At 43.2% G+C, this 19777-nt stretch overlaps 1 long non-coding RNA gene across 6 annotated transcripts in view; it reads right to left on the reverse strand.

Annotated features, from left to right (window-relative positions):
* The window catches only part of LOC111267843 (uncharacterized), a 74420-nt gene that overhangs the window by 6373 nt on the left and 48270 nt on the right, over positions 1-19777 (reverse strand). For 5 of the 6 annotated variants that reach the window (XR_002684867.2, XR_015313973.1, XR_015313970.1 and 2 more), the window contains one exon: positions 560-834. This is a non-coding gene — a long non-coding RNA (uncharacterized LOC111267843). Of the gene's footprint in view, positions 1-559; positions 835-6185; positions 6800-19777 lie in introns of those variants that run through there. The other variant, XR_015313971.1, reaches the window with a different exon arrangement.

Below are 19777 nucleotides of genomic sequence, written 5' to 3' on the forward strand. Positions count from 1 at the left end.
GCGCTCTATCGTTTGTTTTCACGGAAGGAAACCATACGAATAACTTCATTACAACGAGACATTCACGATGGGGAAGCTGCTTGTATGGCATGCTGCCGTTGCTACTTCAGCCCACCTACGCAGCCTTAATTAGAAAAGAATTTGCGATACTTCTAAAAGCACAGATATTTATCTTCAAGTATCTTACTTGCATTTGATTGGTAGTGAAATTGAAACGTATAATTATTATGGATACAGACTAGGTGAAAGTCAAATTTTCATAGAAACGTTCTTCTATAACACTTCCTGTTGTAGTATACTTACAATTCTCTACTCGAATATCTATGTGACTCTGACCTTCTTGTGCTTTCATCTATGGGAACGTCGGAAGGACCTAGCTACCATTTTGGGTTTGCTTCACACTATGTTCGCTCCTTTTCATTGATGCGATGCCTTATGCGATGACGTGCTAGCGGAAGTTCATTTCGTAATTTTGCCCCAAGACGCAATGGCGCCATTCCATAGAGAAAGTGAGAAAAAGAATGGGAGATAAGAAATAATAGGAAATTCACATTTGTACCTTCGTCGCTGTCTTTTCAGTATCCGTTCTCTGACAAGTTGGCTAGGCATCATTTTTGTCTTCCGCTGTCGAAATGATACCGCGATGGCTGTCCCGCAGCTCATGACAGCTCTGAGATGAGCATCACTGTTTTTGTGACGCGTTCGCCATAGCCGTTAGACACTGTGGACATCGTCACTGCGATTGAGGTATCGTTAACTTGCTCGCGAAGTCGGAAAGACATAGAAGAGAAGGCAGCACGGTCACAGTCTAGGTTCCGCACTCGGGAAAAATAACTTGAAAATTATAAAAAATACAAAAAAAAAACAACATATAGATTACAAACCGTCTTTTTCTTTTCGTTCTGTGTGTCCTCTGTAACATACACGAAATGTAACGTTTAGTGAGATAGGCTCGAAAAATAGAAATGATAATAGAAGAGATCTGAAGCCTATATTCTAAGCAAGCATATATAAGAAGCAAAAATCTATTATACAATTGTAATCTGTTCCTTTTGCGATAGACAGCCCGAAATTAGAATATAACGGCAAACCAAAAAAAAAAAAAATAGCCGCACTTCGATGCGCAGCGTAGATAGAGAAGTTTTATAAAGTTACTATAATATTGACACATTCACTGTCATGTATTCTCGAACTCTGAGCCCTTTAGTATCACAAAACAAACATTCCTTCTACAGATGTTTTTAAAAACTTTAGAAATTGAATAGCCGGCTTAAATGTTCATTGTTATTGACAAAGAACTATTCTTTAGTTATCAAGTGGCGCCACCCACTGGTTGTTTACAAGCTAACTAGTCAGCCTTGTTGTTTGTCCAGGACGCGAGGAAGAAGCAGAATCCGAACTCCGATGAGTTCGGATTGCAAGGACGGTGGAACATTACTTGCTCTTCGCTAGCTATGAACAAGAAGAGGTTGCCCGTCGGCCAGCGGTTTGTGAAGGCCCCCTAAACACAGTTCGTCGGGGTCCGCCGTCATCTGAACTGATTCCATCCATTCCTTTAAACAGCTGTTCCGTCGGCGTCGCGTACTACTTCCTTTCTTCGCTTTTTCAACCAACTACCCGTTTTGTCGTGCCTCCCCCACTACCCAGTAGCATTGACAGTAGCAACTTCAGAAACTCAATCCCTCCGAGGTGCACACTTCAAAAGCGCTCCTAGTATCGATAGATTTTGACAAGTTCGTCTTGTCCGGCGTCATTGTATATCAGACAGTTTTTATGTCGCCTGTAGAACGGATGAAAAATGATGAGTGATCGAACTCGACAGTAGAAACGTCTCTCAAGTGCATCTCTATGCGAGTAATTCAGTTCGGTCCAGTTCTAGGACGACCCATTTCGCCGGAAAAAGATTTCCATGACTTGATCGCCGTATACATCTACAACTTGAAGCTATATGTAACATTGGAGAGGCACAACAACGCAATAGCAATAACTCCAAGTAGCTATTGAACGTATGTGGCACGTGTTTAGCTTCTTCGTGCCGTGACCAGTAAATACGTTCTACCTTAAAACGTGACTCCTTCTTATGATTGCAACGGAAGAAAAGTAGCACTTAGCCATATTAGGAAAGTTTGACTTTGCTGAATCTCAAAATAACATAACTCTTGAGCCATGTACATTCTAGCCACTCAAGCAAGACATTGAATAGTTGCGGAAAATTCAAAGCATAACAGTACTAGTGCTCAGCAACAACAGGAATACTAATCTAGTAGAAATTTCTGTATGCTATCTTTTCAGAAAAATGCCTTAAATAGATAGCCATTGTTATGGACCGGATGGATAATCAATCATGAGAGTAGGAATACAGTATATATTTCTCAATATATGCTTCCGGAAAAGGAAGCGCCTTTCTTAAGAAGAAGTGGTGTTTTCGATAAACGGAAAGGTGTTTACGTTCTAGTCAGTTACTATATACCGTTACGCGCGTTCAATTTAAAGATTGGCATAGATTTGTGGTATCGTATTGTCGATCGCATTATCGCTGAAAGAAACACCAGTCCCTTTCAGCATTCCTCCTTCATAATGCATAGCTTCATGTTTTCATGCCACTCTTCCCTCCGTAATGTCTGGCAGGGTAGGTTCTCCTTGCTAACCGTCGAGTTCAGGCCATAAGTTCAGTAAGGCCACAGTGCGCTGGCGCTCGTTCATACATTATAGTTGTCATTTATCCCACTTTAAACACCTTGAGGTCGGGCCACGCACGCCTGCTAGACTTACATCCTGCGCGCTGAGCCTGTGGGGTAGAGAGCGAGAATCTATAAAACGGGGTTTACTATCCCGAGTCAACGGCAGTAGCAACACCCCTCGTGCACCTTCCGTTCGAGCTGGTTCGCCTGTTCAGCCCTCCATCTGTCCGTCCATTCGGCTTCTTTTTTGAGAGAGGACTACTGGCAAAAGGGCTCATCCGTCGCCGGAAAGCGGGCAATAGGTTTCAAGCAAAAGGCTCAGGAGGCCACTAGACGAAGTTTTATCAGGAAGTGTTTACACCTCGACAGGGATTTCAACAACCTAACCAACATTTCGGGTCCTATCCCATGTCCTAGAGTTCCCCCCATCTTCACTCATAGGCGAGGCTAAAGCAGCCGATGTACCACTCTTCTGTGCCTTTTCTTACTGGGCGGCACTGGCAAAACCCAACTTTCCTGTAAGATGTTGGCAGCGCAGCGTTTGCTACTGCTGCGGTGCTAGCCAGCCAAAGCCAAGCTCAGGAAATCCCAGCTGGAACATAGCACAGCACAGCACTAGCAGAATTAGAATGGAGCGAGATTGTGAGGTGAAAGTGCACAGCCTTCAAGAACTCCATGAGCCTATGGCCCGTCTAGGCTTTATACCAACAACCTGAACTGCATATTTGTGGTTCGGTGTTGCTAGAAGCCATTTATTCTTCCTAAATAACTTACAAATTGTAAGCGTTCATACTTAGATTAAAGACTCGCGGACTTTTCCAATAAGGGTGCTTGCCCTCTAGATTCATCATTTGGTTGTTAATAGACAGACCAAAAGGGAGTCACCACATTATTTGCGTTTATCCAGTTACGCACAGAAACTAGGTTTCAAGGCAAGACTTGTGCGGTATTGAAGATTGTAGCTAGCTATTTTTGCGCTTTGCTTAATAAGATGTAAAGTCATTCTTTGAATGAACAATATTTGTCTCAATGCCAGTTTCTATTTATAGATCCGCCTAAGTTAACAGTTAGCGTGAAGACCTCCACAGTAGTAAAGGCAGCGTATGGTTACATATAGATTCAATTTTTACTATTTGAATAAAGTTAGAAGTTGAAAAGTAATCGAGCAATATTTCGAAATCGAAAAATTATTAGTTGTGAAGCCGTAGTCATTTCAAATGTTAAAAATCTACATTTTAGAGCAGATATATACGGTATGTACTCTACGTTAAAATCAACCGTTTTCTATTAAATTGTGCTGCACGTAGGCATTTTCGAAGCACTGCTGAGGACTGGTGGGAATAATTAGTATGAAATCGTAGAAATTATAGCTTTTCAACCAACTAAATATGAAGCAAAAATGATATACTTGTGTGGCACTGATGTGCGCGCGCACATTAGGCAGATTTTCAAATTGGTTAGCGTTGGTCAGACTTACTTCCATGACACATTCTATAACACCTAATTCTATAATTTCTCAAGCTAGTGACTGAAGGATTACCGAAGTGCATAAGCTCCTTCGAGAAGTGGAACTGTTGCATGGGGACGAATTAAGTTATTTTCAAGTCTTCCGCTTTGAGCAAGTTTTCCATCAACGAATCTTAACGGTTGATGGGAATTTTTAATTTGTTAGCTTCTAGCAAACGCTCGACAACCAGATAGTCGAATTACGATATGCCCAACGTTCGTTAACAACTACAGCTCACAACAATCATAGCAGTCCGTTTACTCACGATGGAAGAAAAAGTGCCCTTCGTTATGTACCCAGACATGCCGAGGGCCGACACTAAGGGCCTGTCACATAACAGTAATTATACTACATAGCAGACAATATTAGGCTGTTACAAAAAAGAATCCGGCGGTAGCCAAACAGCTTTTGAACTGTCTGGACTGGAATAATTTATAGGCTTTTCCCAAGGTTTTGGCAGCTTCTAGACATCTATATACCTATCATTCGCTTTGCCATATGTAACTTTTCAATATATAGCTTCTCGAAGTAAATCGCCACCAGTTGTTCTTTTTATGAGATGGAAAGCCTTGTAATCTCATGGGCCTAGATCTGAAGAATAAGCGAACTAGAGCCAACGTTGGATACAGTTTTGTTCAACCCACGAAACAACTGAGGCATGGCAATGAGGTCTGGTGTTGTCACTAAGGAACTAGACTACGAGGTCCTGATCACCGTTCCAACAGCTGATAGGTCTCTTGAGAGAGAAGATGACGAGCTGCATTCATTGCTTCATTTCATAGTAGTACATATTTCTGATGTCCATTGAAGATATAACGATAACGTTGCCACCGAACTTGATTTCTAGGGCGACGTCGTCCGCTGTCTCAGCCATCGAGATCGTCTACTCCACTTAGGTTTTTATTGATTGAAACTCTGCAAATCGTTTCCGAAAAATAGCACACGCACTTCCCGCTGGGCTGGAATCAGTTCGCGAATGATCAATTTTTCCTTAATTTGCACATTTACAGTATTTGGGTATTTTACATCTTAAATGCCAACTTTAGCCCGTGAACTTCAAGATCTGTTTTCGTAGAAAGCTTATCCAGCGCGTCCTTGTGCTTCGAGTCGCGGCATATGGTCACCATTTCACTGGTCGTTGATACTTCATTCTTCGAAGGTTTTCACCGTTCAGGCGCTTGCTCTCGTCTAAGGTCCCTATCGGCAGTGTCTTTTCCAATCTTCGACGAATTTCCGCAGTGCTGTGGCCTCAAAGCCAGATCGCCGACCATTGATTTTTAAGATTAAAGAAAGGGTGATCGTCCTTTTAAACTCCCATTTTTCTCGAATTAAATAAACTTGCAAGTTTCTAGAAGACTGGAGAATTTACCAGCCATTTCAGCTGTCCGATTTTACGGTTTGACGAAATCGCTTGTAACAGCCAAATACTATAACACCGTTGGGAAGAGCACTGAAAACAGCCTCAGCAACCGTCACCTATCTTGTATAGCTTAGACCATTACAGAAGTACGAAAAAATAAATAATGTTTCAACCGTATCCAAATTTCTACCTGTGTTATATATATAAAAAAAATGTCAGAGAGATAAAAAAAATATCTTGCTTTCATAAAACGAGTGCAATTACCTATAATAGAAAGTACTATATTAGATTAGGTGAAATATATTGTGACAGTATCAGCAGATGTACCTACTAGAAATTGGGCAGAACCAAGAGCTTGCAGCGGCTTTGTGCTGGGTAACATGTGCGACAACAATGATTTATGGGAGAAGGCTTCAAAATCATATAGCTTTTGAAGTGGACTAATAAATCTAACAAAAGCACTTTCAAATTGTCACCAGAGTCTACATTAATACGTTAACATCTTCTTACTAAAATACAACAATCTAACTAAATTGAGCTACTTGTAGCGTATAATACCGAATCGTATCTGTGAATGGTAACCCGTATATATACTGCGTCCTTTATTCAGTTAAGTGGCTCTTCATGATATGTATGCTTTGTCTTTTTTTGGCGGGCTGTATAAGACGTCACTAGCCATATATGCTTATGCAAGTATTAGAGTTCTGGAAGCTGTATCTCTAACAAAAGATTTGCGGGGACCGCTGCAAAGGAAAAGTCGGCAGAGCTGCCAGTAGCTTTTTTATTAGCGGGCAGGCACTGCCTAGCGGTGAAAGGAATGAAAAACCTGTTAGTTATTGTACCATGGCGACTTAATATGAATTAAAGTTTGCTGACATTTAAGATTGGCATTTAAGGCTGCCGGCAGAGGCCTGTTGTTATTTGCGGATGTGAGGCTATGATATAGCCGCTTTATTCGGACTGGCAGATACTTGGGTCTGTTGTTGTCTTAGCAGTCTGGTCCATCAGACTGATAAATAACCCAGCACAGAGGACGTGAAGAGGTTGTCCGGTTGGCTTTATCTGAAATTACTCGCCTATGTATCTTCAAACACAACTAAAATTCAATCAAATGACTCTTTCATTTTCACATTGTAAAATCTCACTATTATTATATGGTATTTCGGCAAAGGAGGTCTTATATAAATGAATTGTGATGTTTACATCTGTCGTACGGGTGACTGGAACAAGCGTCATAGCTGAGTGACATACCTGTAATCAGGGGAAAATACAAAACGGCGTAGTTAGATTATTTGTAGAAACATAACTTAAATTTTCGTTCAATACTACACTTGATATACCATCTATCAATGACATACCTAAGGCGACGAAAGTACAGGTTACCAAATCAATTAAAATTTCTACCAATACCGTGATATTTTCAGCACGAAATTAATTTCGTGACCAAATTGCCTTTTAGCTAATAAGCAGAATTTTAGGACCGGTAATATCTATTTAGAGGAGAAACAGGGCTGATTTCTAAATACTCGTTTCCCTTGCGAAGTGATTCGTTCATTTTTCTTCAGTAGTTATATCATGTCTGCTATTGCAGGACGTTCCGAGTATTTGAAGTTCATGTATAAGATTTTGGCGTTGATTATACGTATTTGGACAAGAATGAGCAACCAACTGTTGCATATGAGAGACACTTAAAAGAATATGCTATAGCTCTCAACATAGATACCTCTTACGTTATAGCTGGGCCGAATATGTGTTTCTCTAAATACAGTATGCCCTTTTTCCCATTCTTCTTTTTATTAGACAGTCAACTATTTTTCTACAGGTTTTCAGTCGTCATATTATCGGAAGGATACTGTTTAGACTGTGAGCCTAGGTAGAGGTCGAGCAGATTTGATGATCATTGGCCATCCCCACTCCCTTCACCAGCTAACTCCTACTAGCTCGAATTATCCACAGCCCCAACGTAGAAATCGAATTCGCCACCCTAGCCCCTACGCCTGTTTCATATAATTCCTCTGAGGGACAAAGTGAATAATATCATACATTATTCATAGGGATGTTCGTGACTGGATGTCCAGACCTTCCCTTGTCCGTCACTTGAAGCAAGCCAGGCAGGTTCACACACCGTAAGGCCGCCTGTAGCCCTGCAAACCGGTAGGCCGACGACAAGCAGGCCAGCTAGGTAGCCGGCTTGCTTACCACTAGTGAGTAAGCAAACGAGTGCACCAATCGACACAGCTCTTCCTCAGGACAAGCGGCGAATAGAAACACGAGTCGAGATAGCGCTTGAGGACAACGCGGACTCGTCCAGCCGGCTAGACAGCCTTATTGCTAGCTACGGAACAGATCTGACAAGTCGACGCTGAGGAAGGCCGTAATACAATACGATGCAATGCACTGTGCGGTGTCCATCTGACAACGACGCCACGAGAGAAAGGCGAGAGAATATGTGCAGGCCGGTGAAAGGTACACGGTGGCAGTGGCGGCAGCTACGATCTATCATATGCACAAACATACACCGCTACGCACGCACACTCTGACACAGACACTTTCGATATATATTTATCAGGATGCAGAGCGCCCGTGCTGGAGACAGACCCGTCGAAGGAGGCACTCGAATAACAGTTCATACATCACGCTCGAACTCAGGTCTCTAAAAACCCAATTTGCCCTGGATCCTCGTACCAACTCTGTGCCCGTATTCGATTCATTCGGCAACCAGGTCCTTGAGTTCATCTCGTTCATTTCAGATGAAGCCACGGGCTATCCGCTCACACATCACACAACTCTAGCGTGTTGTCTGACGCATCCTAAAAGCCTTTCCGTACATCAGTTTGATACTATTCAGTTGGCACAAGTTAACCCAAATAACTGGGTCCACGTTTGGCTTTAGCTAAAATGCAGCAGTAATAACAACAACGGCATGAATAGGCGAGTGTGTACCACAATTGGTGGGAATGAATTGAGCAGTCAATCGTTTGACGTCCATGGTAAATCCATAACGAGTGATGGGTTCGAGAAGACGTTACTGGCCCTTTCTGTTACGAGCGCATCACGAATACCGATCTACAGGGGGTCGCCAAAATCAGGCGCCGTACGTAGCGCAATACAGGTGCATACTACTGCGAACATCAACTTTATCCCACGATGCAGCTAACAAATAAAACGCTATAAAAATACACAAATGAATCCGTTGACTAGTGAACGCCGAGCAACGTATATTTAAGCTTTAATATTAAAGCTTTGTACACACACTCAACATTGAGTGTATATACAATAACAGCAACACAAGTATGTACCTAGGTTCAATGATAGGTTATTAATAAGTTAATTAGTTAATATTGATGGCAAATATTGAAGGATTCAGCACGTGCTGAGTAACCTTTATGTCTCACTTCTTACTTAGGCAAACACGTGTAGTCAGCATTGCTACCTTCTAGGTTTATGCAGCTATAAAGCCTAATAGTCAGCTATATTCTTTTCCGTAAAATGGGTCGCGTTTTTATTGCGAGTTCCATTAACATTAATTTGGGAAAACTGTTCTACTGTTATTAGTTTTCTTTCACTATGTCGAGAGAGGCGGTTTCTTGTTCAAGGTAACAATAGAGCGATAGTTTCCTTTTGGTCTACGGCTATGATTCAAGCCTTATTTGAAAATGTGTTTTTTGTGCCTCAAATATTCAACACAAAATTCCTGCCTAGGACCTCGTTTGAGTAGAAAGGAAAGACGTAGCAGGCTAGCCGATCAATACGTTTACAACAAAGCGATAATTAAAGCAGCTATGATCGTCGTAAATATAAAAATTCAAAGGCCCGCATTAGCTGACAAAATATTTAGGTAACTTCAGCAGTAGTCATTCTACGACCCCAACTGCTTTGTCAAAAAGTTCCACTGGGCGTCGCAACGTAAACCTACCGTTGGTGGAAATTACACATCACCCTCTACATGTACGTAATTCTAGTTTTGCTAATCTCTCTAAGAAAAACGTCTACCGCAGCTCTGCTTGGCTTAACAAACTCATTTACACAGGCGCTCCCGCAGCAGCCGGACGCGACAACGTTGCGCAGACCTAGACCGCTTCATTCTTAGTTGGCTAAAATTAAAGCAACTAGCTAGCGAGACAGATTTAGGGAGCCAAGCTGCGTCAATTCTATAGCAACAACGACTGATGTCTCGTTAACTCGAGACAGAAAACGGTACAGCCCTCAAAAAATCGAAGACGGTAGGCCCTCACTCAATGCTAGACATCGTATATCCATGTTTATGTTAAGAGTTTTACATCCGGCATCGGCGTTAGGCGTTCCATCAAATGGATGGCTGGCTTCCAGCGTGCAACGAAGTGTGTCTATGCCCGGGTTGAGACCCAGACCACAACGTGTCCCTGGAATGTCTTGCCTAGATGAACATAATGGAATGCCTAATGGCGCTACCGGACCTAAAATTTGAAGCATCGTATATCCGTCCATTTGCGGATATCTCCTTTCAACTACTGTGTTCGTGCCTCTCTTCCCCATCAGGGCACAAAGTAGCGTTGACAGCAATAAGCCTAAGCACGCCAAAAATGACGCGTCGAAATTGGGTAATTTTCTTATATATTGTTTCTAAAAAAGATGTCCCAACAAAATTCTTTGCTCATGTAAGTGAAGTGTCGTTTCTGACAATCCTATCGTCCAATACAAGCATCTTCCGCCACAACCGCAGTCTCAATTCGAGATCGTTACCATTAACTAGTTACTTCCATGATACGCATTCGTTGATCTGCGACTAACTTGGTAATAGTCGAGGTACATTGTACGCTGTAAGTCTGTCTAAATGTCGCTCAGATACGCTATATACAATAAATATAAAGTACAGGGGCTTGAAATGGCAAGAAGTCGTGAGAGCATATCTGGGCAACCTAATTAGTAGTTGCTACTCTTCTCTTTCAAGCAGCCGTTAATTTCTTTACCAAAACACTAGGTGTATTAAAAATGGCTTTTAAATTATTTTCCTTAATTTACCAGATTGTTAAGCCTTAATTTTAGTATCTCTCGGTTTGTTTCGTCATCGGGTTTTTCAGAGACTGCATAGAATTAGCAGTAATGTAAATTGTATATTTTGAGTAGAAAAGGATGGTTTTAATTTTGATGGGGGCTTTTCTACTGGAAAAATTAGTCGAAAAGGTACTCTTCACTGAAGTCCAAAAATTTGTTTTGAAAAAACCTCATGCCTATTATGAGTTACGGCCTACCGACGTTGCCCAATTTGACCAACCTGTATATACCTACAGAGAGAGCGCGGGCGGGGTGGGATAACTTTATGGCTCACTCTCAAGTTGAACTGGGAGTAGGGAATGCGACGTTAGTAAGTTTCGTAGAGGGGCAGAAACGGATAACAATACATTTATTCGATAATTGCCACAGCAGTCATCGAATCATTTCAGCAGTGTAACAAGAAAGGAAAAGAGAGAGGATGACAAGACGACGAAGCAATCACTACAATATGACGGCGCTGGAGGCTGGTTTTACTGAAGGCCAACACAACAAGGCACTGGGTTGATACCGTTTCACAACCATTACGCGGACCAGTGTTGAGACACATTACTTCAAGTGTATAGAGAGAATATGGGAATACATGTAAAAGAAAGGTAAGCTTGTAACGACCTAAGCGGAACAGCTTGAGAGAATTGGAATGGCAAATTTGTTGCCTGTAGCAGCGCCTATGTAAAGGACTCAGCTAGTGTGTCGTATTTTGAGTAAAGAATCTTTATCTCAAGACATAGGTTTTCAATCGCTGCCATAGTGGCCATGTGTGTCCTTTCCAGGAGCAACGAATCCGGATATCGCCTATCTTCAGCACACAGGCAGCACCAGTAGCCGTAACAGCAGCCAAGCGTATATTGGATTGTACGATCGATTGCACAAGGAATCGTCGTCGTCGTTGTCGCGCCTTAAGCGGCGAGTCGTGATCGCCACAGGAGACCCCATAGGATCCCCGCTAGGCCACCCTCTGCCTCTCTGCACTCGCACCGTGTTTCGACTTCCTTCCCTTTACTGTGTACGGACATTACGGTGGCTGAAAACGGCTTTGGGAAAGCCATCGACATTCATTCTCCGCCGCATCGATGGTGTGGAGGTGGTGCGGGGGTGGTGCAAGAGGGCGTGGCTGGCCGCCAAAGGAAGCGGGAAAAGACCAAAGACGAAATAGTCGCGACGTAAAGGCAGAGCAGCAGTTGCCGGCAGGGAGGGCGCCTTGCTGGCTTTGACTCAAAATTAAAATTGATTAGTTCAACGCGCAAGCAGCAGCCGAGCCCTTGTGTTGAGAGCAGAACAAGACTTGCACGACGGAAGGACCCACCGATAGAACTAGGATGCATTACGCCCACGTACGAAAGCTACTAGTGCAAGAGAGATCAGAGAGCACAAGAGCTGGAGACTGCTTTATCTGGCCAAGAGACGGCCATGTGCCTATCCGAGGAACAAAGTGGGGCGGGGAGGGCAAGGGAAACAGCTATCCGTATCCATTAGTGACGTCACAAAGGCCACCACCAGCGCTGTGGCGATGACTGCACTACTGTTATGGACATGGACATCGAAGAGAGGGGGGGACGGGGGGCGCAAGCAAGCTGCGGCAGCCAAAAGAAAGGGGCGTCTATACGAAAAGAGTCATCTACTATCCCATTATAGACGTCAGAGAACCTGCCAGTTGGTAGACAATCAACTGTGTGTTAGCCGGACCTATTCTCTACCTCGACACCTTCGTCACTGAACATTATCGGAGACTTACTATGCACTGTGTAGCTTGGTGTAGAGAAAAGATAGATGATCAATCAAAGCGTATCAAACTATATTCCGCTCGATCTCACTCGACATCAGTACAGGTGTCCCGTACATGATGGAAACATTTACGGTAGAAGAACGCCGTCCAACAATTAGCATTTATACACGATAGTTCCATGAGTACAAGCAAAGTTTTGCGGGCGAGTGTAGAAACGCGTTGACAGGGCTAGCTAGATGACTTACTTGGGCTTAGATTTACTTGCGAGAACAATCAGCACTTGTCGCAGGCGAGGTGTTTCCTATCCATTCAAAATACGTCTTAGAAGTCATTTCAGTAGCCAGTAACTAAACGTCTGACACTAAAATACCTTACCAAGTATCTAGTCGGTCAAATATGGGCATTATTATCGATAAAACTGATTCCACAGCGGAATTCTGTATGATAATTAAAATACAATCTATCGGTTGCAGTACATACACAATGTCTTTGGGTAGTCTTTTTTCCCACAGAAAAGAAGCCTTCTATACCCCTAAGAAAGCCATTCAGATAACTAACTGTCTAGGAAGAAGCTGCTTAAAATAACTAAAAAAAAAAACGACACAACAAGACGTGCACATCTACCCACTCCACTAAAACTAAACAAGACTCACTCTAGTTCTATATATTGTTTACCTTTCGTTCTCGCTCGACTGATAGCAATGTCAAAGTACGGCGCCCAATAAATTCGTTCTAGAAGAACGTCAGCGCTTAATCGAGGTCAGCACCACGTTTATTAGGTCTTATTGTTCGAAAATATGATATAGCATGCTGAGTAAATTTCAATGCTTTAGTTCAGTGGATAAACGATCTTGTTGATTTGGGTCTACGGCTTTTCAGTTCCCCACTTTGACAGACGCATGAATGGTGCGCCACAGGAATCTCTATTTGGCTAACCAGTAAACATTAAATAAATAATTATTACGGTTAAGTACGGAACATGTAATGCAAGTGAACCGATACATGCAGAGAGCTATCTTATGTATATATAGCCGTATCTCGTTTCTGGGCTGTGTCACGAACGCGTACAAACTTCCGTTAGTCGATCAGCAGTTACAAATGCAGAAACAATATAGGGAATACAATGCCCTTACGAGCACCAAGCCACATACGGATACATAAATACTGCATGCGGCGCTTTTTTTCGCTAAGCACTCGACATATGCCAATCTAGCCAGTACCAGCCACAGCTTGCCCTTTCTGCATGCTAGATGCCCCACCTTTTCGCATCTGCTTGCAGAATCGAGGATACACACCGACACAAAGCCAAACTGAGCTGAAAGCAAGTGATACTCCAATACAAATAAAGGAGAAAAATAGTTGAATGTGAATGTCCGAACGCTAGTAGCTTAGGGGGCAGGCGAAGGCATACCTGGCGTACGCGGGATTTCGATCTAAGTCCGTCAAAATAAACAGCTTAATTTTCTTTGCAATCCAGACTACGATAGTTACGACGATTGCCACCCCACCATGAGCTAAAGCAAATTCTGCTGCTTTTTTTTTCACCACGCGCTCGGACGTGAAGCTAGTGAGTGATCAGTGACACCATTGTGGATGGAAGCATCACGTTGTGATCATTGGCCGTTCAAGCCCCAAGCACTGACCCTTCACCTCGCTTCACTTCAACGGATCCTCATTATGTCGCAGAAGGCCTCAAGTCTGGGGGAAAAACAGACTGTAACCTTTAATTAGGACAACGAACACAGCCTGTAAGTCCATGCAAGAACATCTTCATGAATGTGCTTCAACTGACAAACAAAGAGCTTCAGCAAACTGCAAAATTGTTATGCAATGTCCACTAAATGCATGTTCATTTCACAGTTGCTAGGGAAGGTAAGTAAATTATGTTATGTCGCTGCAATCGACTAAACTTGAAGTGTACTTACTTTACGTGCAGTAAGTCGCTGTTTTGGTCCTGTTAAGGAAGCTTTTTCTCTATTAACTAAGTGAATTCCGTTCGTTTTGAAGACTCATCTGGTATCGCATCTTGTAATTCATGCGACATATCTGTTGACTCAACGACTCAGTCGCGCTGCTCAAAACATTTTTACTAACAGCGCGGTATGGTATCTCGGTCGATATTGAAAAATTAATAGAAACGCGGTCCTCGAAGTGAAGATTATTGTAACTTGAAATAAATAATCCGAGTAGATACTTTGGCAGTAACATTTTCTCTAGAAATATTGTAATACCATAAAAGCCTCAACTCGCGATTAACAAACTTAACTTAATAATATCATCGACAAACACGATTTGACAAATTCAAAGTGACACTGAGTAGGAACGAGAGGGAGAGGACGAGTCTCTCTTCCTTTTTTCCACACTGTGTAAGCCTATCATTAACCGATCCTAAAATATCCCGCCAGTCAGATTCGCTAGGGTGCTGTGTCGACGTGCGGAGAGACTCGGCAGAGTGCGGAGGCAAACTGAGACATTCTCGCCAGTTGTCCTGCGCCACACTGCGCGTGATCCGCTTCAGACTATATGGACGGAGTATGAAGGACCGTATTGCGAGACGCATCAGACGGCCGTCGAATTGTGCCTGAAGCGTCTGACGACTTTGATCGAGCAGAGCAGGACAGCGAAAAACTGGAGCTCACGAAGCAGAACCCGTTGGGATGAGGCCTGTCTGAGTTTATCTGTCTGACAAGAGCTGCGGGTGAGGGCGAGAAAATGGCCGAGGGTAGCTAACGGGAATGGCGAGACTGGGCAAGTACGTAAGGCTGTCAGGAAGACACTATAAAGGCGGCTATGCCAAATTCCAATTCCGATGACGGCAGCAAAGTCGAACGAACATCTGCTGCAGCACAGCGCTGCTAGAACGAGGCTTAGGGCGCTGATGACTGCCGCAGCTGGGCAGCCCGCATACATCCAGCCATATTGAAACCCCTGAGCATACCAGAGCCATCATTGTGGCCGTTGCCACCGCGTTGAGAGCGTGCGCCACATTTTCGCCGATCGCTATGAGCGCGGAGATCCTTTTTTCAACCACCAAAGATCGGTAAACTCGAAGCCAGCAAGCTGGCAGTGGCTAACGGACGCCTAGGGCATCTATCGCACCAACTAACTCGTGCACGCGTTTCACCTGGAACTATGCAGCGGCACGCATGGTCGCTGCTTCGTTTGAAGTTCGATATGGAATTCTTCTCGATCGTGCGAAATCCGAACGTATTGGCGAGAAAAGAGAGTATGAATAGGGGAGAATCACTTGGTATGTTCATGCATTTGGCTGCTGTGAGCTTGTAATGATAATAGCCACCAACACGTTATGTACACGCTTGCAGCAAACTACTACGTAAGACTACGTAAGACTTGGGCGTTAGCTTTCCTATGCATACACACGCATGCACGCACTAACTTAAACGGACACGAAGCGAGGACGTAGAAGTGGTAACAATAGCGAACAAGTTGCAAATGAAATAATGACCACAATAAGCGTCAAGCAACAAAATATCCACATGTATATGTGAGTGCTAGAAGACCGATTGTCACGTATCCTCATTGTGCTTAGCTACCGCGCGCAGAGCGACATGGCCCTGTATATAATGTTTGGGGTCTAACATTCTGCACCTATCGCCAGATTTACGAAATCACAAAGAATACACCTATCTTAAAATGTCTTAAAAAAACTAACCAAATGCCTATTCGAAAAAGTAACTTGAGATTAGCAAAGAAAAATTAACTAAACCAACGAGAGTCGTAATTTCTGACTTTTCCTGGGTAACTAATAACTAAGTTAAATTACAGCGAGTTATCGTTATGCTTCTATTAAATGCTACGAGACTATACACAGTACGGATTTGGTAGCGAAAATGGATCAACCTCAACTTTCATTCTAACCTTGGAAAACTCATTAGTTATAGGAGTGGGGATCGAAGCGCTAGGACGTTCTCTGTCCATCGGTTGGCTATAGGCCTTCCTCAGGCAAATCGAAGTGGTTGTCGAAGCTCTCTACTTGCAGTTATGACCTATCGTTGGAGAACGTTTGCAGCTAGCGTTTGCTCATGGACCCATAGGCCATGTATTAGTGAATAAAGGTGAAACGGTATTATTGGCACAAGAAACTGCAACTTTCCCTCTGCGTTGAATATGTGATAGGCGCAAAATAAGAAAATTGACAAATCGATTTATACGAATTTGTTTAATCTGTAGTGCCACTTAACACGCTTTAGTTAACTGCGCAACCTTAAGTATAAGTTAGTCAAAAGTATGCATCATACAGCCAAAGCCGCTATTCTTCTAGTTGTTGGCCTTACCGCCAGCCGGAAAACTCCGCCTTGCATATGCCGCTTCAGCGAGCGAGTAGACAAGTGGATTTTCCACTTGTGGAAGCCTTCGACATCTTTGCCCTATGATATCCCTGTATCACTTACTTCCCAAACAAAAGCGTATATCAAGTCTTTGATGGGCTCCTTGGTCCCTTGGACATTGTTCGCTATTAATAATTGCTCTATCAGCATAGACGTCCCTTCGTTGCGCTAAGGGAGCTTGCCCCTTTTCCCAATCGGCCCTAGGCTAGGAGTTACCGTAACCCCATCAGACCGGTGCTGCACAAGCGACCATATACCCTTTCTCCCCCTCGACTATCTTACTGTCTCTGGCGGTTTAATGAAGCGTCTCTGTACGGCGGCACTGCTAACAGCCGGCGTTTATACTAAACTGATCGACTTGTTGACAGCACCGTTGATTGGTACGCTACAACTAAATTTTCCGCCACAGTCATTCTTTAATTTGCTAAAGAAACAAGCGACTTGTCTTAGCGACTTAGCTTTTCTCGGCCAAATCAATCTCTAGGCTTCTAGCCAACAGCTAAAAACTGCTAACCACTATTCAACGTCAAACAGTCTATGCGGAAAAAGTAGTTCGTACGTTGACGCATGCCCAACCAGGCCTGTGTTCGACGGGAGAAAAACGGCAAATTTCTGAATTAGAAAGATTTCTCTGTACCATATATGTATAGTACTAATGTAGGCTGAACAACGGCCTTACCGGAGTTCTTTTTGTCCTGCTCGCTGTATGTCATATAATCAACTGGCAGACAAGATCGTTGGAGAGAGAAGAACCATTGTCGTTCTGCTATCGTAAGAGTAGTCTACCCTCAATGTGTCCCTGCCGATCTATCGATTCCAAAGATGTCCCTTTTCTAAGACCTTATATACCTAAATAATAGTATGCTATTTGTGAATGCGATGAATTGCCTGTCATTATTATTAATACTTTATTACGCCTAAGTATATCATTATAGTTTGTCCGAGTCAGCAATATTGGACTATAGAGATTGATATAGCATTACTCGGCAGCTAGCAAGGTTGTAGAAAATAGATTGGATTGTATCCGCAGCCCTTTGTAATAGCTATATGTAGCAGATGCATTGACATGAGCAATACCCCGATTTGTGGGCAAAAGGACTTTGCGAGCTGCAAGAGATCTATGAGCATACATACGCTGGATGCATAGAATTAGAAACGCTCGGCGGTAAACATATACGATAAAGCAGCTGGGTCCTCAGACACAAGATGGTATTTTAAGAAGGTAGAACAGTGCCCAGTTTCGTTTCAACTGAATCTCTATGCATGTATTACGAATTGATCATGAGTTGTTCCTGTGTCAATTCTATTGTTTTTCTGTACAAAGATGGTTTGTATATTGCAAATAGAAAAACTTTTGTAATAATGTCCAAAACTATCATTTTCCTAAATTTCGAGACCTTTGCGTGACATCGTAATTTTTTTCAGACAAAAGGGTTCAAATTTGGCCTTATTCGCAAGGCAGTGATATTCAAACGAAACGATATTTCAGTACATGATCTCAAAAAATATAAAAAATTATATTCACGAAAAGATAATTAATGAAAGAATGAGTCATAACTGAATAAGGAGAAACAAAAAGTCCTTCAAATATTCGCTTACAAGCATTGACACTTGATCGAAATTAACATCCATATATTTCCACTATGTCACAAAAAGACCTTTACGAATCATCCTCTTTCACCGTGTACGTATTTTCCTGCTATGTTTTGTTCCGCGATCCTTGCCATATCGTGCACCTTTGCACCCTGACGACGACGATCTCTCCTGGCCAGCACAAACATATCAAGAATTTCAAGCCCCGAGTTAAAATAACAATCACAGTAGCGTAATGCGTCACATACTGCCACCCGCTGTGTGTGCCATCCTTGTGGGTGCGCTTTTTGCGCGCACTGGAACAACAAATTACTAAGACAATAGAGTCGGTTGTTTGAAGCAGCATATCAGCAGATGAGAAACGAGTGCAAAAAAGCATCGCTTAGCACATCTTCAAGCATTTTGACGCTTCTTCAAGCGGGACTGTTCAAGCAAGCACCGAGCCAGGAGCGACACTTCCCTCACCTCCACCCTTCTTGCTTCGCACCCCTTTACTCAAACTAACTCAAGATGGATCAGCGCACACAGAATCCCGCACGCAGATCTGCTGCCGGCCAAGTTGAACTGATACGCAACGACCACCCCGAAAATGGCACCCGGATGGGCGGCGTCACCCATAGGAAACACCAGCTGAACGCGATGAAGTAGTCCTGTGATTCCTGTTCCACCCATGGCGAAGTCTGTTCTCTCACTACTACGACCTCGTCTCAGTCTGTCTCATACGCCGCCCGCTCCAAGTTTGCCGAAGTCATATCTGCTCAGTTGAATAGGGCCGCAGCCTCGGCCCAAAGCTTTAACTCGGTTGGAACGCTACTTCTCAAAAAGAACTCGTTTCTTCAAGCTTTTTTCACCGATGATGGGCAAGATTATAGTTTAAGCGAGTATCGGGTGCTTAGGAAAACAGTACCAAGTGGATTCTTTCTAGGTTTGTCTTGCCGGTCCTACGTTCGCTAACAGCAATGTTTCGTTCACCGCTATTACTACTTTCGGTGTCATACGAAGATATTGGTGACGGAGGTGGGACACTGCTAGTAGCAGGGTGGATAATAGTAAGACGAGTGGCAGTGGCCTCCGTCGATCATGAAGTTAGGACCAACAAATTCCGTCACGAGTCGATATGAACGGGCTGAAGCCTCCAAACAAATTAGGAAGGAATGGCTGGCTGTAGAAAATAGATTTGTGAGTCAACCCATCAGACCACTAGCAAACAACTAAATTTGATGTATTCTAACATGGCTATATACAGTTAATTGCATATCAGCCAGATCCATCCTTTATTGGCTGTCAGTCGTATAAAATTCCGTCCCTCCACGGAACAACACACGACAACAATATCCCAAGCATTAATAACAATCGGTTCTTATGCCATACTCTTGTGGGTAAAAGCTGCGCATGGTCTGCTGCTTTGCAAGGCTGAAGCATCGTGAAGACAAGCAAAGGCTTCACAAATAAGACAAATAAGCTGCACCACTTGTATCTGTGACCAGCTATTCATGAAGCGGAGCTTCCTGTACAAACTTTCTCTGATGG

The sequence above is a fragment of the Varroa jacobsoni genome, unplaced genomic scaffold, assembly GCF_002532875.2.
Source record: "Varroa jacobsoni isolate VJ856 unplaced genomic scaffold, vjacob_1.0 scaffold_1228, whole genome shotgun sequence".
Classification (NCBI taxonomy): Eukaryota; Metazoa; Arthropoda; class Arachnida; order Mesostigmata; family Varroidae; genus Varroa; species Varroa jacobsoni.